Source organism: Carassius gibelio, chromosome A5, assembly GCF_023724105.1.
Source record: "Carassius gibelio isolate Cgi1373 ecotype wild population from Czech Republic chromosome A5, carGib1.2-hapl.c, whole genome shotgun sequence".
Classification (NCBI taxonomy): domain Eukaryota; kingdom Metazoa; phylum Chordata; class Actinopteri; order Cypriniformes; family Cyprinidae; genus Carassius; species Carassius gibelio.
This window is the reverse complement of record NC_068375.1, coordinates 9,516,942-9,540,884: the sequence shown is the minus strand read 5'-3', so window position 1 is coordinate 9,540,884 and position 23,943 is coordinate 9,516,942. Positions and strand designations below refer to the sequence as shown.

The following is a 23,943-nucleotide window of genomic DNA, read 5'->3' as shown; positions in this document are numbered from 1 at the left end:
GTTTCATATTCATAAAATTAAGTGGTCAGACTCCAAACTTTTCTTAATTTCTAAATGATTTCAAGCTGTATTTTATGATTATATGTAATTGCACAAGTAAAAAATCTATTCGAACTTATAATATTGTAAACAGCTATGCTATTGTATGAAGTGACACCCCCAAAATATTTATTTTTTTATGGTTGTTATTGTCCTCTTGCATGTTGTATGTTGTTCGTCTTTTTTCCTTCTCATTTTAATGTTTCTCGTTCTATTGTTTATATGTATGGCATAATAAAAAAATAAAAAAACACATGAACACAGTCCAGCGGGGGAGCACAAATTATAAACATCTTACAGACATCTGTTTTTAGATGTATTGCAGATAAGCAAACACTCTAAAAAATACTTTTCTTGCTGTTGCAGATGTCAATGCACACTTCTAACAAGCCCCTTCACACTGTGATTCTGGAAAACACACGGGTAATGTGTCCCGGTAATTGTTCCCGGGTCACTAGATTGTGCACTTTCACACTCCAGTGATTACCTGGAATATGTGTCACACACAGCCTGTACAGGTCCCGTAACGACACGTGACATCAGGGCGTGACGTGTGATATACGAGTCGAAAACGCTCGACACATTAACTGAAGCTGGTAAGAGACGGTTTATAAGAGACATGCCACTTCCTCAATCCTTCTCATACATGCACACAGGTGAGGTTTTGCGACTGCGGAGACGAGTGGTGTGTGTAAGATCAGAAGGAATCCACACAGAAGAGGGTGATAACAACATTCTGGATAGAGACGTAAATGAAGTTGGTTAATAAGTCACCTAAATAAGCTACATACATACTGAGAAAACATTATCTTGCTGTGAAAATGTTAATATTGTAATCATTCTGATTTGTAATTGGCTATATAAAACAGTGCATAAACAAAGCATTGTTCTGATGCAGTCTTCTTGAACATAGGTCAGCAGCAATTAAAGAGTTAAAATCTTGGATTTTTTTTAAAACATTTGGTAGTTTTGATCAGGACTGAGGTTGATTAACAGATTTATGCAAAAAAAAAAATAGAAAAAAAAACATGAATCTGATTTTTTGATTTTACAGCAGTTTAATTGAGTGGATGTTTTAATCCCGAACAACTCAAAAGGGTAGTGAATTTGAACAATCCACAAGGGTTAATAGCATTTTTTAATATTTTAGTCATGATACCTATTCTATAATCTAAAGGTATATGTTAAATATTATCATGATTAGCAAGAATAAAACTATATACATTTCGATGCTTTATCACACTGAAACAACTCCTATTGGTAGTTTTATTTAATTACTTCGATCATGATTGGGTAATCTGGCTGTCATCCAGGAAACTGGGCAATGAATCGGATTCGCGCTTTTCTACATTTAAAAATATGACCGTTATTGTCGTGTTTCTGTGAGTGAGGCGGCTCACTGTGAGCTGCTGCTCGTTATAACTGACTGCTCGGTCCGTCCCGAATTATTTAAAGGGTAACTAAACCCCTGGTCAGAGCTTGACTCCACCCACTGGTAATATCTGAAAAATGCTGAAAAGTGGGCGGAGCACAGCGGAGATAGAGGGGACGAACCGAGGGCGGGGCTGAGCGAGAGCGGCATGAACCTGAGACCCGCAGTGACGCATTGATTGACAGCTGCTGTCAGAGTCGCTAAAATGGAGAGTGACTGTAATGACGCAAGTAGGATAGTTCTGGTGGGCCGGTGGAACTCGCAGCTCAGTGAGATACACAACAACCTCGAGCTGAACATAAACCGCAGGAGCGGGCGAGAGAGACTCTGGTCGCACCGGAGCAGGAGGAAACGTCACGACAAATAAATAGATTCTAAAAGGACAAAACAGGAACAGTTCTTGAGTTGAAGTAGGTGGACATAATGGTCGATTCTTCGGATGACGGTAATCAAGATATGGACTTCCAAGAAGTACGATATAATAAAAGGAAAAAAGGGAAGTAACATGGGTGATGAGTCTGAATATTAGAAACTATGTACAAGTAAAACCAGGGATTCAGAGCAAAGGATGATGAGAAACAGTGAGGAAAAGGAAATAAAAGTTATGATTACATTTATCAAACAAGCAGAGCAATACATACATCCTGTTAAATTATCAAACGCGATAGAAAAAGAAGTGGGATCAGTGAAAGGGCCAGCATGTCTGAGCAATGGAAGAGTCTTGATTAAGTGCAAGGATGAAAATCAGAAAGCAAAGATTCTAAAACTGAAAACACTAGGTGGTGGTAAAATAAGTTGTGCTGGAATAAATGTGAAGAAATGTGGCGTTATTTCAGCAGTACCCTTAAATGTAACTATGGAAGAAGTAAAAGGAAACTTGATTGGAGGTAAAGTTGCTTTGGCTAGAGGATTGACGACATGGAAAGATAATGTAAAATGTGATAGTCTTTCTGTCCTGTTACACTTTTAAGATAATAATCTACCAGTCAAGGTGAAGCTAGGTTTCATCAGGTATGTGGTACGGGAGTATGTACCCCCTCCTTTGCGTTGTTATAAGTGTCAGCGCATAGGTCATACTGCTGCTGTTTGCAAAGGGAAAATGAGTTGTGCAAAATGTGGAGGGGAGCATGAATACGGGAAGTGTCAGGAAGGAGCTGAGATCAAGTGTTGCATCTGTTGGGGAGAACACAGCGCTGCATGCAGGATGTCCAGTACAGCAACAAGCTCATGAAATCAAATCCAGAAGGTAAAATCCACTCTGAATGTGACATATGCAGAAGCAGCTCGTAGAGTGAAACATGTAGACGATACAAGAATACTTATTGGACTACAACAAACCTCTCAGAATGACAAGTCAATGGAACAGCTGAACTTGATAAAGAATGACTCAAATGACTACATTAACATGAGCAAAACTGATTTTGTGGCATTCATCTGTGCAGTGGTGAATGGCACTGGGCAGGTAGAAAGAAGATCTGATAAAATAAAGATTGTGGTAGAATGTGCAAACAAATTCTTGAACTGCATCGGTATATCAGCAGAGCAAGTTCACAAGATTATACAGTCTACAGAAGGGAGAACAGAAGGTAGTATAACAACAAATTATGATGCATCTCAATGTAATGATATATAACATTATCATGTCCTTCCTGTTGCTTCATTGGAATGCCAGAAGCTTAATCGCTAATGGACAGGAGTTTAAAAAGTATGTCGCAAATATGAATGAATCTCCTGATATCATTTGTATACAAGAAACATGGTTATGCAAGTCATTAGATTTTAAGATGAACGGCTATGAGGTAATAAGGAAGGACAGGATTAATGGTCGAGGTGGACGGTGTGCAACATTCATAAAAGAAAATGTGATATATAGACAAATAAATAATGAAGGTAATGTAGAGAGCGTATGTATAGAATTAATGGGTACACAGGGGGTAATCAGAGTGTTAAATTTCTATAATCCATGTTCAGAATTAACAATAGACATCCTGAAAAGTGCCATGGGAGAAAAGGCAAACAAAATGATTATATTGTGGTGATTTTAATGCTCACAGTTGTATTTGGGGTAGTAAGAGTACAGATAAAAATGGAGAAATAATAACTCTTTAGTATGTTTAAATGATGGTAATCCAACAAGACTAGATATAGCAAGAGGTGGAATGTGATGTTTGGATGTCACAATAGTTTCAGCATCATTAGCTGGTAAATGTATGTGGTCAGTATCTAAGGATAATATAGGAAGTGATCATTTTCCAGTGACATGTGTATTTCAAAATAAGATTCAACTACAAAAATGTAATTATGGTGTAAGATGGATATATAAGAAAGCAGATTGGGGAAAACTTCAAATGTTATGTGAAGAACAATTCAAAAATCTGTCAGTAGAGGATAGTGTTGATGACAGATATAATAAAGTAGTGAATGGCATTTATTTTGCAGCCTCTCAGTCTATCTCACTATCAAGTGGTATAAGTACAAGAAAGAATGTACCATGGGGGTCAGAGGAGTGCTCGGCAGCAATCAGAGAAAGGAATAAAGCATTTCAGTTCTTAAAAAGAACACTCACCCCAGAAGCAGTCATAGATTATCAAAGAAAAAGGGCTTATGTTAAAAAGATTATTAAAAATTAAAAAAGGACAGCATGGCAAAATGTTAGTGATACAATAGGGAGGGAAACCAAAGTAAATGCAGTCTGGCGTATGATTAAAAAGATGAATGGAATTGACCACTTTAAGAAAATACCTGTAATGGAAGAAAATGGGAAGGTAGCTATCACAGATAAAGAGAAGGTTATTATGTCGGCTCAAACATTTGCTGAAGCTCATTGAACATTTAGATGATACATTTTTAACAAGACGACAACAAATTAACAATATCTCTGGAGATTCTTGCAAGAAAAAGCAAGATTTTAATAATATTTTGGATGATGAGTTTAGTTATTTTGAATTAAAAACAGCAATCAATAACTCAAAGAGTATCACACCAGGAAGAGATATGATAAGTTATAGAATCTTAAAGAAATGATCACCAAAAGCATTAAGCACTAATCGGACGGGACTAGTTTTCTAAACTACGTTTGAGTTTCGATTCTTACCACCAGACGTCTGTGATTTTCATGTACCAATTCGGACGGGACTAACATCTCCGTGTTTATTACAGAGGTGGGAGGGTCTGATTTGTGCATCTGAGCGTCACAGAGATCACGCGCTCTGAATGCGTGCATTTAATTCATTCAGAATGATTGCCTTAGTATTATTACACAATAGATACTAAATGGCTAGTATAGCAAAACCATGTTAATGTGTGGTTCCTTTAGTTTAACTTGTTTTCCTTTTTTTTATTTTTATTAAATGTAATTAAAACATTATGTAACTGAGTACATAAATGAACGTGAGTAATCTTACCTGATGCTGATATTACAATAGCCAGTATTAACAGTTTACGTGATCTTGCTCTTGATTTTTTTTTTTTTTTTTTATTATTTAATTGCCGCTAAGCAAATATATCAAACATGCGCGCGTAAGAGCATCTACGGTAATTCACGTTGGCCAAAACACACAAGGAAACGCGTTGTGAAATAAAATATCACCGGCAATCACAGACATTCGCATTCGAACGGGATTAGTTTTCTCAGAGGATCACTGAGTTTGCTGAAAAACAGTAGGTAATTTGCTCTGGAATTATCACAGAGGTTGTGTGAGAAAAACACAGACGTGGCAGATTCGGACGGGATTAAAATCACCAAGTACGTCTGTGAAATGCAGATTTCTCTAACGACCAGAGATGTATAAAGTACTAGAGACCCATACTTGAGTAAAAGTACAAGTGCTCTATCAAAAAAGTGACTTGAGTAGAAGTAGAAGTGCTCTTTAAGCACCACACTTAAGTAGAAGTACTAAAGTATTCAACATTTTTTGTACGTAAGTATTGCAAGTAGTCTATTTTAAAATTTACTACTCAAGTACTGAAAGTAAAAGTAGAAGTATTGTGTTATGTAGCTATTAAAGAAAATAGTCAAAAGTTTGAACATATTGTTTTTACTATTTCAAATGATTAACCTAAAGGACAATCACAATTCCTTTGACTGTAACTTCTTGTAAACAAAAAACAGTTACTAGGGTTAGTTAGCCCAATTTGCAAAATGATGTCATTAATAACTTACCCTCATGTTGTTTCACACCCGTAAGACATCAGAGGGTCATTTAGAATTTTTTGAAGCATCGAAAATACATTTTGGTCCAAAAATAGCAAAAACTACGACTTTATTCAGCATTGTCTTCTCTTCCGTGTCTGTTGTAAGACAGTTAAAAACAAAGCAGTTTGTGATATCTGGTTCGCGAACGAATCATTCGATGTAACCGGATCTTTTTGAAACAGTTCACCAAATCGAACTGAATCTTTTTAAACAGTTCGCGTCTCCAATAAGCATTAATCCACAGATGAATTAAGCTGTTAACTTGTTTAATGTGTCTGACACTCCCTCTGAGTTAAAACAAACCAATATCCCGGAGTAATTGAACTGCTGTGAAGAGAGAACTGAAGATGAACACCGAGCCGAGCCAGATAATGACTCGTTCACGAGTCAAGAACCGTTTCTGTCAGACGCGTCCGATTCGTGAACCGAGGAGCTGATGATACTGCGCATGTGTGATTTAGCGTGAAGCAAACCGACACACAGAGCGTCTGAACTGAACTGATTCTTTTGGTGATTGATTCTGAACTGATTCTGTGTTAATGTTATGAGCTCATGTGCAGTCAACGCCAATGACGCCATTGCATCGAGCGCAAAAGAATCGGTGAACTGTTTTCTTCAACTGGTTTATTGAATCGAACTGTCAGAAAGAACTAACGTTACTGGTCATCCGAGAACCGATGCAACATGTTCTTGACTCGTGAACGAGTCATTATCTGGCTCGGCTCGGTGTTCATTTCTCTCTTCACAGCAGTTCAGTCAGCACGCGCAGTCTCGCTTGATTCGCTCAATGATGTGCCAGCTTCATCAAACCTGCCATCTACAGTTCTGGCAGTGGTTTGTAATGGAATGATTCGTAACATTATTATAATTGTAACGAGTAACGATGCAGCACATAAAAAAAATATCGGAGTAAAAATATTAAACTCAGCGAAAATATGTACTGAAGTAAAAGTGGAAGTAGGAGAAAAAAATAATACTCTAGTAAAGTACAGATACCGCCTTTTAGTACTTAAGTACAGTAGTGAAGTAGTTCTACTTCGTTACTATACATCTCTGCTAGTGTAACGGAGGCCAGCGAGTAGTGCTGTGCAGGTAAACCTCACTCCCCGATCTCAAGAGACGCACTAGCGACAGACGCTAGTGGCTGTAGCCATTTAGCCTCCTTGTTAGTGCGTCCGCCTCCCATGCCGGAAGACCCGGGTTCGAGCCCCGCTCGGAGCGAGTGCGAGGAGCGTCAGAGAGGACCCGGGTGAGAGGGGTTACACTAACGACCCCCTGTAAAACTAGTCCCGTCCGAATAGAAGCATTATTGGACTTATATAATTATATATGGAATGAGGCTATCCTTCCTAAACAATGGAAAACGGCAATTCGGTTGTTAAGTGATGACATAAGAAGCGCTGTTTCCGGGTCCAAGCTTCAACTCGCTTCACTTGAGAATACGACCCCAGCAGCCGTTTATGAGCACTGTTTATTCATATTAATAATTTAAGCTAAACGCTTTCAAACTTACGATATACACTACAGTCTCCGTGCTCACAGCGTCCCAAACACAAATAATTTTTATATATTTTTTATATTTATATTTTCATTGTCTGGCTATCTGGGACTTCGGTATGGAGTTAAATGTTACGATTATAACTTTTTCGCTAGTATTCTATAATATTGTGAGTTTATATTAGCACCTTTTGTTGTTTTCTCGTTGTAACTGATAGAGCGTTTGGACACGGAAGCGCTGCTATGTGACGTCAGACTTAACAAGCGAATTGTGCTCCCTCTAGCTAAGCCTGGTAAAGATATAACAAAATCTAGTAGTGAAAGTGAAGTGACATTCAGCCAAGTATGGTGACCCATACTCAGAATTTGTGCTCTGCACGCACGCACGCACGCACACACACACACACACACACACGGAGCAGTGCAGTTGGGGGTTCGATGCCTTGCTCAAGGGCACCTAAGTCATGGTATTGAAGGTGGAGAGAGAACTGTTCATGCACTACCCCCACACACAATTCCTGCCGGCCCGGGACTAGAACCCACAACCTTTCGATTGGGAGTCTAACCCTCTAACCATTAGGCCACGACTTCCCCAACTACAGTAATTACAGACCCATCGCTCTTACCTCTACACTATGTAAAGTAATGGAAAAAATGATTGTGAGGCGAATGAATTACATTTTGGAGAAAAGGGAATTGTTATCAACATTTCAAAGTGGTTTTAGGAAAAGTAGGTCTACAGCAGATGCTTTAGTATTGTTTGAAAATGAAGCTAAAAAAGCTTTTGTAATGAAAGAGTACATGATTGCAGTCTTCTTTGACATAGAAAAGGCTTATGACACATTTGTGGAGGGAAGGTTTGCTAATTAAACTGAATAAAATTGGAATAGGTGGCAAACTGTATAATTGGGTTTTAGATTTTTTATTTGAACACACTTTTCAGGTGAAAATTGGGGAAGAATTATCAGCTCCTTATAACATTCTAAATGGAACTCCACAGGGTAGTGCAATTAGCCCATTATTGATATATTTAATGATCAATGATGTTTTTGATAAAGTAAATAAAGCAGGAATAGGATTGGCTCTTTATGCAGAGGGAGGCCGTAATATTAAAAATGTGGTTAAAGGCATTCAGGAATCAATTAAAGAAGTAGAAGAATGGTCATTGGATTGGGGTCTAAAGTTTTCAGTCTCAAAAACACAATATACACAAAAAAATTTAAATAACACATTTTATTCGGTATTACAAATATTTACAGATGGTTCTAAGGAACCTATCAGTCAAAAGGTTGGATTAGGTGTATATATTCCACAATTTAAAAAACAGATTAGTTTGAGGTTAAGAGTTAACAGCTATAATAACAGGACTACAGTGGGTCGAACAAGTCAGACCAAATAAAGTAGTAATATGTTCAGATTCTTCTTCAGCTTTAATTAGTATAGTACATGCAAGATCAGACAGAGATGATTTATTAATGGAAGTATATTTATCACTATACAGACTGAAAGAGGCTGGAATAGTGGTGTATTTCTGTAGGGTACCACCACACATTGGGGTATCTGGTAATGAAGTGGCTGATAAACTAGCAAAAAAACACCAGACAAGAGGGAGGTGGATGTTAAAGTACCTATGGGGAAAAAGGAGGCAAAATCGATTTTAAAGAGAAAGTTAATGAATAAGTGTCAAATTAGATGGGACAGTAGTAGCACAGGGAGATGGTGTTATAGTATCACACAGACAGTAGGGAGGACACATTGTCAGGGAAGAAATAGAAAAGAAGAAGTATTGCTGTCTAGGTTAAGATTGGGACATACAGGGTTAAACTCAACACTGGCAATAATGGGGCTGCATGAAAATGGATTATGTGATGTGTGTGGTGTATCTGAAAATTTATGTCATGTATTATTTATTTGTAGTGAGTATAATATTTTCCGGGATGTATTGTTCAGTCATCTGAAGAATGGAGAGGATAGAATGAAGAATGAGGATATTTTAGGAAAAAGTTTAAAGGATAGACAGATATATATAGAGCACTAATTACGTTTCTATATGATTCAGGTTTGGGATTTAGAATATGATATACTTGAAATGTTGAACCTGCCATGGGGGCTGAGTGTGGACGGAGGAGCTGAACACGCAGCGCCGGATGAAGCTCAATGAAACCTCTATTGCAGGTATGATAAATAATGATGATGTTTGTGGGATGATAGAGTAGGGTTCAACGAGGAAACATAGTTAATGGTCCATTTGTGAAAGAAGGAAGAGGAAATAGTTTTAAACTTCAGACTTATCAGCCAAGGTTAATTTGCCATCCAACACAGTAGGTGGCGATAATGCTCCTTTGGAGTTAATTGCCATTAAACAAGAAGAAGAAGAAGACGTAAGTAGCTTTGCAACAGAGCGTTCATTTGAAGTAACGTTAGAGGACTTTTCTCCCCCACCTTCAACTGAAGTGGAGGATGTCGAGGTGTCTGTGGCCTGAGCCATATCAATTAGAGCCGCTGGCTCAAACTGCGCTTTTAACTCCCGCACCGCGTCGCTTTTCAGCGCGAGCTGTGTGGAGAAGCCCATTTCCACCTCCATTGCGTTAGAGAAGCAGTCCCACGTAAAATGCCGTTTGCACACTCCAGCTCTAGGCAGGAATTCGCGGTCTTCCAGCGCCTAATTTTCAAGTCTGCTGGAAAACTATACAGTCCATGATGTTGCAACCAGCAACCAGCACGTACCATCCTGACCACTGTAAATAAATCTGAGCTAACTTGAAGCTATGCTAACTGATGCAATACTATGTTACTAACTAACTATGCTTCCAACAATACTAACATTACATTAACAACTATGCTAATTAACTACATAGGCTACAAGAAATAATCTAAATAACTATAAATGCTAAATAGATGCTATAATAGTCTATCCTGATCGTTTTCAATACTCGCAATTCCAGCTCCTGACTCACTACAGTGATTTTGACGTAACGAGATGGTTTTATACTGCCAGGGGCGTGGTAGCTCGTACAGAAGGGGCGTGGTGAGCTGGAGACTGCTTATGTCACATGCCACCGCAACATCCAATAGGAAAAATCAACTGCAGTAGCCACCGTTCAACCTGAAGAGGGCAGCACTCAGATGTTTTTACACAATATATTGAAGAATTAAACCACTTTATACTCAAATGTCAAAAATGTACTCGAATCAATGACCAGCACTAATAAAGCCCCATTCTTACAGATCATTAACTAAAAAAAGTTGGTTAGGGTTTAGTTACTCTTAAATATAAGCCTGTTAATTTTTTTTTTTTTTTTGAGTGAATTTGAGTCGTGACATGTCAAAGGAGAACAAAAGCTGTGAACACAAGAAGGGTCAGATGTGTTCTGCGAGGTCCTGCAAACATACTGGCAAAATGAGGTAAGAAAATCTTTATTATCTATCTTTATTATCTTTTGAAAATAGTAAAGTATAACCAGAGTTTACTAAAGGGTAGCTTAAAGGACATGTAACCTGCAGATAAATAAATACCCGTGTGTGTATTTTGCATTGCTTTATCACAGATGATCAAGTTAGATGCTCACCTACTGTCTTGCTGGTAAGTTATGTGTTAATGTCTGTCTTTTTCCACATTTTCCTGATATGAATCCCATGCATTAGGTGTGTTATATATGTTTGTATTCTTATAATAGTTTCAAAGTGTTTTCTGAAACATGTAAGTGCAAATGTCGGTGCAATTTTAATGAATTAATGAAAATGAATTTAAAAATGAATGAGGATTGTTTAAAGCAGTGGTTCCCAGTGTCAGACCCTCTCTAGTGGTTACGCAGGTGAATCACTAAATTAAATATTAATCTTAATACATTTTAATTTTAATCTTTGAGTAAGGTTTTTTTTTTACATTCAAGTACAGTTAATGTACAGTAAAGTTATGTAACTTTTGTTATAATGCATTTTAATTTAAACTTAAGTTTTCATTTACCTGTATGTAAGCACAGTTGTAGTGTTAATGTTCAAACTGTATTTACCATGGTAAAGTGTCTGACAACAATAAATATTCTTATTAGAATAAAACTGCCTCATTTTTTAACTGTAGAGCTGTAGCTGAATAGTTTGGCCTACTACGCTGCTGAAATGTAATGTTGGTCATTATGGTGCAACTTAATATTTAATAACAAATATTTTCTGAAGTGGTACTTGGTATAAAAAGTTTGAGAACCAGTGGTTTAAAGAAATGGTATAATATGAAATCCTGCTTTTTAAGAACTTTCCAGTAAACTATTCTTCTTTCCCCTTGTAGAGTCATCGAGGATCCAGTTTGTTCTTTAAACATTGGTAAGAAATTGTTCTTCTGCTACATTGCACTGTCACTTCTGCTAGAGATGCTTTGACCTTTTGTGATAGGTTTTGATTGTGCTTCGTTTAATAAAAATGTACTGAATTAGATTTGACTTGTTTTACTACACTGTAATGTTAGTGTTCTGATTAAAACAGTGTAACTGGTGTAACAGTGTAACATTAAATAAGTGTTTAATGAATAGTGTTGTCCACTTTGTTTCCAACCTCACTGTTACTGAACTGTAAAGTGAAAATATTGTGTGATTTATTTTGCATTCAGTTTTCAGTTAAATATATTTCACAATATCAAAGTTATTGTCAAACGTTGTGAACATGCCTAAACTCACTGGTTAAATCTTATGTTCCCTCCAGAAGTTTGCCCTCTGCAAGTGAACGACGCCTTGTGGTGCCATCCCAAAGAAGTTCACAATCACTCTCACGGACCTAAAAAAAAAAACCTGGCTATGCGTTCTGTACTAGACTAACTGAGACTTGTCATGGCACTTGTATACTGTTGTTGTTCGCTTGTACACCTGACTGCTTCTGTTGTTCTCATTTGTAAGTCGCTTTGGATAAATTCGTCTGTTAAATGATGAAATGTAAATGTTTATACAGGAGGGTACAGAAAGTGCACAAGTGGGAGAGAGTGGAGGGGACGGCGTCAGAAAGGACCCAGCGCTGGGACACTTTCAAGGATCACCCGAAGCACAAACACACTGTATACACTAAGGCTGCTGGTTCTAACATTTTAGAGTGCCCTGCGGTAGAAATCTCATTCTGCATTCCCCACGGTAAAGAAGACACAGTCCGGGGGGGGGGGGGGGTTCCCGTTAGAAATCAACTGGTTGGTTGTCACGTGACGCAGGGATAAGTGATGGCAGCTTGAAACGTATGCTCCGCTGTCCTTTGGGTAAATATCCTTACTATATCCTAAAATACGTTCAGATATAGGTATTTTTCTTCTATACGTTACATGGAACTCAAAATGTCAGAAGGGGCAAATGTTCGTCTTCTGGCTGTAACACTGAACAAAGAAAACTTCGCTCAGTCGCACAGACTCAGCTCAACATGTGCACGAGGGGAGTAACAGCTAGCAAAGAAGCCTCAGCTAGCACCGACACGGAGCCTGATCAGATTCACGGGATGCTGAGCAAGATATTAGAGGAAACGGCGGATTTGAAAGAAATTCGTCGGTCTCTGAGCTCCGTGGATACAAAGCTTTCCTCCCTCATTTCCCGTATCACAGAAGTGGAAGACCGAGTGAGTCAGCTAGAGGACGAGCAAGCTAATATAAACGCTAGACCGATTGGCGCTACTAAAGAGGACATACAATTATTGACAGATAGGTTGGCCACAGCTGAAGACAGATCTCGACGCAATAAACTCAGATTCGTGGGGATACCGGAGGGGGCTGAAAAGAGCAATGTTACCGCGTTCCTGAATGAGTTTATCTCAGCGACCCTTGGCATTGATCCAACCCCGGGAGGAATCGAGATGGACCGTGCTCATAGGATTGGGAAACGGCTGGAAGCGGGAGATAAGAACTATGGTCGAACGATTGTGGCGCGTTTGCTATGATACAAAGACTGCCAAGCCATCCTGGAAGCAGCACGGGAAAAGAAACGCTTGACATGGAACGGCAAACAAGTTATGATTTTCCCGGATTATTCGAGGGAGACGCAAAGGAAGCGAGAAGCATTCTCCCGCTGCAAGAAAGCCCTCCATGAGCGCAAGATCAAGTTTGGCATGCTCTACCCTGCACTTCTGAAGATTTTCATCAATGGACAGAGTCCACGGGTGTTTGACGACCCAGATAAAGCAATGGAATACATCCAGAGACGCTGAGGTACAGGTCTGACACTCTGTTAGTACGTCATATGCGATCCAGGCACGTTATGGATGTGCCTTGGAAACTACAAGATCTTGCCATGTCCGTATGCTCGGGAAAGTAACGGTATGTGAGGTAGTGGGTGTGATATGCGAACTGGCAGACCTCTGTCAGATCAGGTCAAATTACCGGCTATGCTTTTCATAAATCTTTTAGAGGTTGATTTTTTATTTTTTTTTATTTATTTTTATTTAGCCGGGGCATGTAAGGCCAACAATTTTTTATTTTTGTATAGAAATCCTTATGTTTTCCTTAATCTAATACCTGAACACAATTTTGTATATGATACTCAGGACGGTGGGTCTCCGGGCTGCCCCTGTTCCTTAAGTCATGGACCTAAGAGATTCACCTTTTTGTTTTATTTCAACAATGTTCCTTGTTCTATTGTTCTTTGTGTCAGACTGGTTTGCAGTCGGCTGGTTAGTGATATCGTTTTCTGGTTGATATTAAGGTCTTTTCTTTCTTTTCTTTTTCTTTCTTGCTAATGTGTATAATTTATGTTGAACCATGGATCTTATGTTATAATAGAATGGCCACCTATCCTATTCTAAAATATATTAAGATTGCTCATGACAAGTAGTGGGAGGACATTATATTACTCAACTTGGAATGTGAATGGCCTAGGGTGTCCAAATAAAAGGAAGAAAATATTGGGACATTTGAAAACTAAAAAAACAAGATGTAGTATTCTTGCAGAAAACACATTGTTATCCACAAGAATCAGTTAAATTATGCAGGGACTGGGTAGGACATGTCTCCTTTAGCGCTGGGTTTATCTAAAAGTCGAGGAGTAGCTATATTAATTAACAAAAGCCTACAGTTTAGGCTCAGGAGGGAGGTTAAAGATGAGGAAGGCAGAATAATTATAATATTAGCAGAGATACAAGGACATGCTCTGCTACTCGCCAATATATATGAACACAATGTTGATCACCCTAATTTTTTCATAAACTCAGAAAGTAAGCTGCATGATATTGGACAGTACCCCATAATTCTGGGAGGAGACTTCAATTTTGTCTTAGATCAAATCCTTGATAGAAGTAAATCAACATTAAGTAGAATGCCTGATTCTGCCTTACTGGTTGAGAAAATGTGTTCACCAATGGGCCTAATAGATGTGTGGAGGTTGAACCACCCAACGGACAGAGACTATACTTATTATTCAGGAGCCCACAAAGTTTATTTCAAGAATAGATTTTTTTCTAATTTGTAGCTCCTTGCTACCTGCGATACTATCCTGTTTAATTGATAGCATTCTGCTGACAGACCATGCTATGGTCAGACTACAAATGACCCCATATCAGGAAACAGAAAGATCACAGATGTGGCATTTTAATTCTTCTTTATTACCAGATGTAGGATTTAAGGAAGATCTTCGAGCCCAGATTAGGTTATATTTGGAGACCAATGTACCCACAGCCCCCTCTGCCATAGTGGCTTGGGAGGCCATGAAGGCCTTTATAAGGGGATTTATTATTCAATATTCTTCTTATAAGAAGAAGGTCAATGCTGCTAAACTTACAGATCTAGAAAGGAGAATTAAAAACACTGAAGCTAAATTTAAAAGGAATATATCTGAACCTATTTTAAAAGAATTGACTCACCTTAAATATGAATATAATAGTATAATATCCAAAAAAACGTAATATCTTCTGTTCAGGGCCAGGCAGACTATTTTTGAATCTGGGGATAAAGCAGGGATATTTTTGGCTAGTTACATTAAACAGAAAAATTGCAAATCTTCGGTAGCAGCAGTGATGGCTCAGGATGGAAGCCTGGTAACCAAATCTAGGGAAATAAATGATGTATTTAAGAAATTTTATATAAATCTTTACACATCTGAAAACAATGCCACAGATAAAGAGATAATGTCATTTCTTAATGAATTAAACCTTCCTAAGTTGAGTGTATCACAACAGGAGGACTTAGATTTACCTATTAGTTCACAGGAGATACTGGATGCAATTAAGACCCTACCATCAGGTAAATCCCCAGGCCAAGACGGGTTTACAGCAGAATATTTAAATGCTATGCAGAAGACCTATTACCATTATTTGAAAATATGCTTACAGAAGCATTTAAATCTGGCAAATTACCCTCCTCCTTAAACCAAGCAATTATCTCTCTTATTCTCAAAAGAGAAAAGGACCCGACTGACTGTAAAAGCTATTGTCCAATAAGCTTAATATCTGTGGATTGTAGACTTTTATCTAAAATACTTGCAAATAGATTGGATAAAACACTTGGGTCACTTATCCACCCTGATCAGGTGGGCTTTATTAAACAGAGAAATTCTTCTGATAATGTGAGACGCCTTATAAATATTATGTGGTCAGTGCGGGACTCCAACGATCCAACAGCAGCTATCTAACTCGACGCTGAGAAAGCGTTTGATAGGCTAGAATGGAGGTACATGTTTCATATGCTTAAATCATTTGGTTTTGGTCAAACTTTTCTCAGATGGATAGATATTCTTTACAAAGACCCACAGGCCGCAGTGAGAACAAATGGTCTGATTTCCTCTTATTTCACACTTCATAGAGGCACCCGGCAGGGCTCTGCATTATCGCCAGGGCTTTTCTGTTTAGCTCTCGAGCCTCTTGCGGCAGCCATTCGCAAGAATCAGAATATTCAGGGAGTCAAAATTAATGAGTCTACACATAAGCTTCTGCTTTACGCGGACGACATCTTGTGGCTTGCTTCGGATCCAGACAGATCAGTCCCAGCATTATTGGACGTTATTAATTCATTCTCAAAGATATCAGGGTATAAAGTTAACTGGTCCAAGTCAGAGGCCCTTCCATTGACGTTATACTGTCCAAGAACTTTATTTCAGACGGGGCTGTTTCAGTGGCCTAGTGAAGGCATAAAATATCTGGGTATTCTCTTTCCTCACCAAAGTGATAAAATAATCGAAAAGAATTTAAATCCACTCTTTAATAAAATTTCATTGGATACAGATAGATGGTCATCACTATTTTCATCATTATGGGGAAAGGTCAACGTACTGAAGATGAATTGTATCCCGAGGTTGAATTATTTGCTTCAATGCCTGCCTATTACAATACCCCAAAAATACTTTAAAAGATTCGACCAAATTTGAAAACAGTCCTTATGGAATGGTAAAGGCGCAAGGATAAAATTAGAAAGGCTACAGGTGCCAATCAATAAGGGTGGCATGGGCCTCCCCAAACTAGCCCTGTATCATCATGCCTTCTGCTTGACACATATAGCTCAGTGGACACTGCCACCTGAGAGAGCTCCTCGCTGGTTTGAGATTGAACAGAGATTATTTTCACCACTTTCCCCTATAAATGCTTTGTCTAGCGGTATACCCTCCAAATTAAAATCTCACCCCATCATATCCAACCTCTGTAATGTGTGGAAGAAGTTTTCTAAAGCTTTTAATATTAACATTTATCTTAATTCTGAATCCTGTATTTGGAATAATCCAACCTTACATATTAATAAACATTCTCTTCTATGGAAAGATTGGGTAGAAAAAGGAATTATTACACTTGCAAGTCTGTATGAGAGGGGTAATATAAAATCATTTGAAAGGTTAGCAGGTGAATACAATTTGCCCAGAAATAATTTTTGGAAGTATCTTCAAATGCGTCACCTGCTAATTGCTGTCATAGGGAAAGGAATAGAACCTCCGCAGTCAAACCTTCTTTCTCAGATTAGGAAAATAATGGGTTTGGGGCATGAAGCTGCTATCTTTTATGCGATGTTATTTCAACAGACAGTTACCATATCTTATGCAACAATGTTAACTTGGTCGGCAGATTTGAACATTGATGTTACACCTAAAGAATGGGATCGTATCTGTGAAAACATTAAGAGGGTTTCAAGAGACCTTAAAATTAGACTAATACAGTTTAAGATCCTTAATCGATTTTACTGGACTCCGACTCGGTTGTTCAGGCCGAAGCTGAGAGATAATGCAGACTGCTGGAAGTGCTGTAGTTCAGAAGGGTCTCTGTTTCATTTGCTTTGGGAATGTCCCATGATTCAGAATTTTTGGCTAAAGATTCATGACCGCATTGAAAATATTACCCGGACTAGTCTGGAGTTCTGTTATTCAGACTAGTATAATGGTAGGAAAACAAATAATAATGAGAAACTGGAAGAACCCAGGGGAGCCCTCTTTCCAGGAGTGGAGTACGGAACTGGCAAAAGTGGCATCATACGAAAAAAATTATTTCAATATTACTGACAGGACAGAAAAATATGTGGCGAAATGGGCAAAATATGTGCAATATATTGCTACTAGATGAGAATGAGGTGCCTGTTGAAAAATGTATATTTGATTTGTTCGTTTTTTTTTTTTTTTTTTTTTTTTTTTTTGTAGTATTATATGATTTTTATTATTTCTTTTTGTTTATTTTTATTTATTTGTGTACATTTAAAATGTATCATCACTATGGGATACATGTTAAGATGTTAATTGTGAAATTGACTACAATGTTGATTTTATTGTAATAGTGATGTTTAAAAACTTAATAAAATACTAATTATAAAAAAGAAATCAACTGGTTGAAGGTTCCCTTCTTGAACTGTGCAACACATTTTCACTGCACAAATGTACACATCTCGTGTAATGAGACACATTACTAAAACATGTTTTTGACAGAAACTGTAGTTTTACACCAAAATAAAATATCCACTGGTTTCAGTCATAAAGGTACAAGGGTTTCTCTTGCAAGTGCCGCAAAAAATATGCATTTATATGCAAACACATTTTACAAAAACTATTATATATATTATAATAAATATTATTGTATTTGGATTGTTCTACTACATGTTTTTAACAATACATCCATGCATATTCTGCACCATAAAGTTTGGGATTATTTTCATCTGTTTTATACAGTTTATTTACAAAATAAAACTGCTGTTTTACAGTTGTGAGCATGTGATAGTTTATTGAAGTTGATTGTAAAGCCATTGCTGCCAGTCATTTGATTGTTAGACTTTATCATGTACTGTTGATCTAAATGCAAACTAGGATCTAATTGAACATACAAGTGTGTATTTATACATGGTGCACGGTACGACGGTGAAACAACATCGTGTTATCAACGTTGATTAACTTTTCAAAATCAACACCGAATTCAGCTTTAATCCAAGGCCTGCAGAACGACCGTAATTCACCCACGATGAAGGTAAGACGCTGAATCAACGTCACGATTTCAACATTGATCCAATTTGCAAAATTGAAAGGTAATTCAACGTTAATTCAACCATGGTACCTGACGTTGTTTCAACGTTGAAATGCCGGCTGGGACTAGCTCAGAATCAGTTCAGAATCAATCACCAAAAGAATCAGTTCAGTTCAGACGCTCTGTGTGTCGGTCTGCTTCACGCTGAATCACACATGCGCAGTATCATCAGCTCCTCGGTTCACGAATCAGACGCGTCTGACAGAAACGGTTCTATGTTCAGTGTACTGGTGATCCGAAAACCGATGCAACCGGTTCTTTTCTTGAGAACGAGAAACGCTCCGGCCGTGGGCGTGTACGTTCATTATCTGGCTTTGCTGCACTAATTTCCCCCCGGCCTTTATTTGTTCGTGTTGACCACGCCCCAGGCCACTATAAGAGGCCCGGCCTTTATTTGACTGCTGGTTTTTATTTGAGGAACTACGGTATATTGATCATCATGTAAACACTGTTTCAGACTGGATGAGAGAGCTGAAGTCACTGGTACAGTAGCTGATCATTGTATGAACTGGACATACATGGAGGCTGTTCTCATCAAGAGACAATAAATATCTCAGACACTCACTTAATTTTACATTGCTTCATTCCTACTGCACACTTCCACACAATTTCTGTCTTTTCAATTTGAGTTACATTCATAAAGCAATTACTTCTGTACTTATCATAATAACATTTAATGAATGTAATATCTATGTGATCTACAATATCATTTTCTGAGTATAGTTTTAAACAGTAAAAAGAATACACTTACTTTAAAGATAACATGTTATTTGTAAAGCTGCATGTCATGTTACTATTAATACACATCAGGGAACTACCAACATTAAAGAGTGTTGTTAGGTGATTGAAAAATTATAGTCTGAGGATATTAATCTCGGTAGGTGACAGGAGAACAAAAGAGTTTGGCTGACAAAAACATTTGGGTTTCATTGTATGTAATAGATGTAAAATGTGACAATGATTTTGAATAAGATATTCAAATGTTAAACATTATTTACACACTGGATCACTATTCACTATTCTTAAGCATTGTTTTTCAGTGCCTATGGTCAAAGAACAAACACCATGTATGCTTAAATATGATATCCATGATTAAAATATTTAGTAGTTCTTTCTCAGATTCTCTAAACCGTTAAGCTCTCTATTTGACTGTTAACTAAATACAAAAAAGAAAAATGTGTCCATTTTGTTGCATGACTCATTCTGTAGAAGATACTTTAAAATCATAGTAATCGGATAAAATATGTGACTGAAGTAAATGTGCATTTAGTGTGACTTTAATCATTTGTTTCCATTAGTTGGGCTCTTAACACTTATTACCGTATTTTACGGGCTATAAGTCGCACTTTTTTTTCATAGTTTGGCTGGCCCTGCGACTTATAGTCAGGTGCGACTTATTTATCAAAATTAATTTGACATGAACCGAGAGAAATGAACCAAGAGAAATGAACCAAGAAAAAAACATTACCGTCTACAGCCACAAGAGGTCGCTCTAATGCTGCACAGTGCTCCTGTAGTCTACACTGAAAACATAGAGCGCCCTCTCGTGGAATTCCACAGGCTTCGATTTAGGGATGCAATCAGTGCTTTAAGTGGCCCGAAAGAGGTGCCGAAAAAGAGAAAACCAAGGCCGAAAACCGAAACCAAAACACCGAAAGAAATTATACCAATTATTAGTACCATTGCTATGACCGTGTACTAACTTTACTAAAATTAAGACATTGCAATTGCATAAATTAATATTAAAGTTTCAAAGATAATTACAATTAGATAACTTATTTAAAAAAAATAACATAAAAATACATAATTACAAATTATTCAAATATGTATTAATCACATTGCAACAATGCACAGTATAAAAATTAAATTCAAACTAAAAATGTATATTAAATAATAATGTACAGGCCTACTGTCCTGCAGAAAGGTTTTAAAATTTACTTTTCTCTCATAAAAACAAAGTGCATTTAGGTGAAGTGCATTTGAAATTGTTCTCTGTAGGACTAGAAAGTGCATCACTTCTCCAGTTGGCAAGACTGTTATCACTTCTGGGGATGGGGACTTCAGACAGATAACCATCTAGCTGTTGAGCAGTTGAGCTTGTCATCTGCCTGACATTTGAGAAATATTTGAGAGAGTGTATTTAAATATATATTTTATATATATATATATATGTCACATATAAAGTAGCCTAAGAACAAAATAGCCAACGTATTATTATTATTTGAGGCACTTTCTTGCAGAATTCCACTGAACATATCAGGCAACGATGGTGCATGCCACTCATCTGGTGCAGAGACCAGTCTTTTTTTCTGCGCTCTGATCTGTTTCCTGCGCTTGGCGCTTCTCCGTCTCCACGCGGGTTCTCCGCATCCAGCGCGGCCTGGATCATTTCTCGTGCACGCTGCCTTATTTCCGCATCCAAGTAATGGTTTTATAACGCGGATCAAGCACATTCGCGATGAAGTGCAGAGGATCCGAAAAGATCTCAGTGAGACGTGTGCTAACAGACTCTATAAGACTGTACTTTTCTTAGTTTTTACTTCGTGGTCCGTCTTAATCTCTTTGTTAGAAGACGCTTTAGTGCTGCGAATAAAGGAGTAAGAAGAGAGAGAATGTTCTCACTGGTGTTAAGTGAATGTCGCGGGGAGCTCGTGGTCTGCGCTATGCAGGTGCACGTGCAGGTCGCGGTTTCTGTTTGCGTCATCACAACATTTCAGCTGTGTTGTTTCGGTGATAAAAGTCTATCGGCCGAAAACCGAAAAGGCCATTTTCGGCTGAAAATTTTCGGTGGCCGAATATTCGGTGCATCCCTAATATATACAGTACAGACCAAAAGTTTGGACACACCTTCTCATTCAAAGAGTTTTCTTTATTTTCATGACTATGTCTCTCTTATTCCGAGGTCACCAGATCCAGTCTGTGTCCAGATCAGAGGGTCACTGCAGTCACCCGGATCCAGTACGTATCCAGACCAGATGGTGGATCAGCACCTAGAAAGGACCTCTACATCCCTGAAAGACAGCGGAGACCAGGACAACTAGAGCCCCAGATACAGATCCCCTGTAAAGACCTTGTCTCAGAGGAGCACCAGGACAAGACCACAGGAAACAGATGATTCTTCTGCACAATCTGACTTTGCTGCAGCCTGGAATTGAACTACTGGTTTCGTCTGGTCAGAGGAGAACTGGCCCCCCAACTGAGTCTGATTTCTCCCAAGGTTTTTTTCTCCATTCTGTCACCGATGGAGTTTCGGTTCCTTGCCGCTTTCGCCTCTGTCTTGCTTAGTTGGGGTCACTTCATCTACAGCGATATCATTGACTTGATTGCAAATAAATGCACAGACACTATTTAACTGAACAGAGATGACATCACTGAATTCAATGATGAACTGCCTTTAACTATCATTTTGCATTATTGAGACACTGTTTTCCAAATGAATGTTGTTCAGTGCTTTGACGCAATGTATTTTGTTTAAAGCACTATATAAATAAAGGTGACTTTTGACTTGACTATGAAAATATGTCATATTGTAGGTTCTTCAAAGTAGCCACCTTTTGCTTTGATTACTGCTTTGCACACTCTTGGCGTTCTCTTGATGAGCTTCAAGAGGTAGTCACCTGAAATGGTCTTCAACAGTCTTGAAGGAGTTCCCCTAGAGATGCTTAGCACTTGTTGGCCCTTTTGCCTTCTGTCTGCGGTCCAGCTCACCCCTAAACCATCTGGATTGGGTTCAGGTCCGGTGACTGTGGAGGTCAGGTCATCTGGAGCAGCACCCCATCACTCTCCTTCTGGCTCAAATATCCCTTGATGCCTTCAGTGTGACTCTACAATTATCATAGTCATGAAAATAAAGAAAACTCTTTGAATGAGAAGGTGTGTCCAAACTTTTGGTCTGTACTGTATATACAGTGGGGCTCGAAAGTTTGGGCACCCCTTGCAGAATCTGTGAAAATGTGAGTAATTTTCAAAAAATAAGAGAGATCATACTAAATGCATGTTATATTTTATTTAGTACTGTCCTGAGTAAGATATTGTACATAAAAGATATTAACATTTAGTCCACAAGACAAAAAAATGCTGAAATTATTAAAATAACCCCACTCAAAAGTTTGGGAACCCTTGGTTCTTAATACTGTGTTCTGTTACCTGATGATCCTCGACTGTCTTTCTGTTTTGTGATGGTTGTGCAGGAGTCCCTTGTTTGTTCTGAACAGTTAAACTGAGCAGCGTTCTTCAGAAAAAATCTTTAAGCTCCTGCAGATTCTTCAGTTTTCCAGCATCTTTGCATATTTGAACCCTTTCCAGCAGTGACTGTATGATTTTGAGATGCATCTTTTCACACTGAGGACATTTGAGGGACTCAAACACAACTATTAAAAAAAGGTTCAAACATTCACTGATGCTCCAGAAGGAAACAAGATGCATTAAGAGCTGGGGTGTGAAAACATTTGAACACGATGAAGATGGCCAAATTTGTCTTATTTTGTTGAAATATAATTTTTTTCCATTTAGTTCTGCCCTTCGTAAGCAACAGAAGATACTTGTATGTTTCCCGGTACACAAATTAATTACAATTTACCTTGATCTTCAAATTCCAAATGTTTTCACCCCCCAGCTCTTAATGCATCTTGTTTCCTTCTGGAGCATCAGTGAATGTTTGAACCTTTTTAAATAGTTGTGTTTGAGTCCCTCAAATGTCCTCAGTGTGATAAGGTGTATCTCAAAATCATAAAGTCCCTGCTGGAAAGGGTTCAAATATGTAAAGATGTTGGAAAACTGAAGAATCTGCAGGAGCTTAAAGGTTTTTCTGGAGAACGCTGCTCAGTTTAACTGTTCAGAACAAACAAGGGACTCCTGCACAACCATCACAAAACAGAAAGACAGTCGAGGATCATCAGGTAACAGCACACAGTATTAAGAACCAAGGGTTCCCAAACTTTTGTGAGGGGGTTATTTTAATAATTTCTGTCTTGTGGAATAAATGTTAAAATATTTTATGTACAATATCTTACTCAGGACAGTACTAAATAAAATATAACATGCATTTAGTATGATCTCTCTTATTTTTTGAAAATTACTCATTTTTTCACAGATTCTGCAAGGGGTGCCCAAACTTTCGATCCCCACTGTATATGCACACAAACACACACACACACACACACACACACACACAAACACATACACACACACACACACACACACTAAGTAAAATACATTTCTTTCAAATGTATAGCACAATAATGAAGGCAGCAACATGTGGTAGATGGGACAGAACAAGAAAGACTTATTAATCTTTCATTGTGCTGATGTATTATAATATGAAAGGGTATGGCTTCTATACAGC

At 38.1% G+C, this 23,943-nt stretch overlaps 1 protein-coding gene across 7 annotated transcripts in view; it reads right to left on the bottom strand.

The window, feature by feature from the left end:
• Nucleotides 1-23,943, bottom strand: part of LOC127991607 (NACHT, LRR and PYD domains-containing protein 12) — a 143,947-nt gene that overhangs the window by 7,384 nt on the left and 112,620 nt on the right. The gene's annotated exons all lie outside the window — the stretch shown is intronic.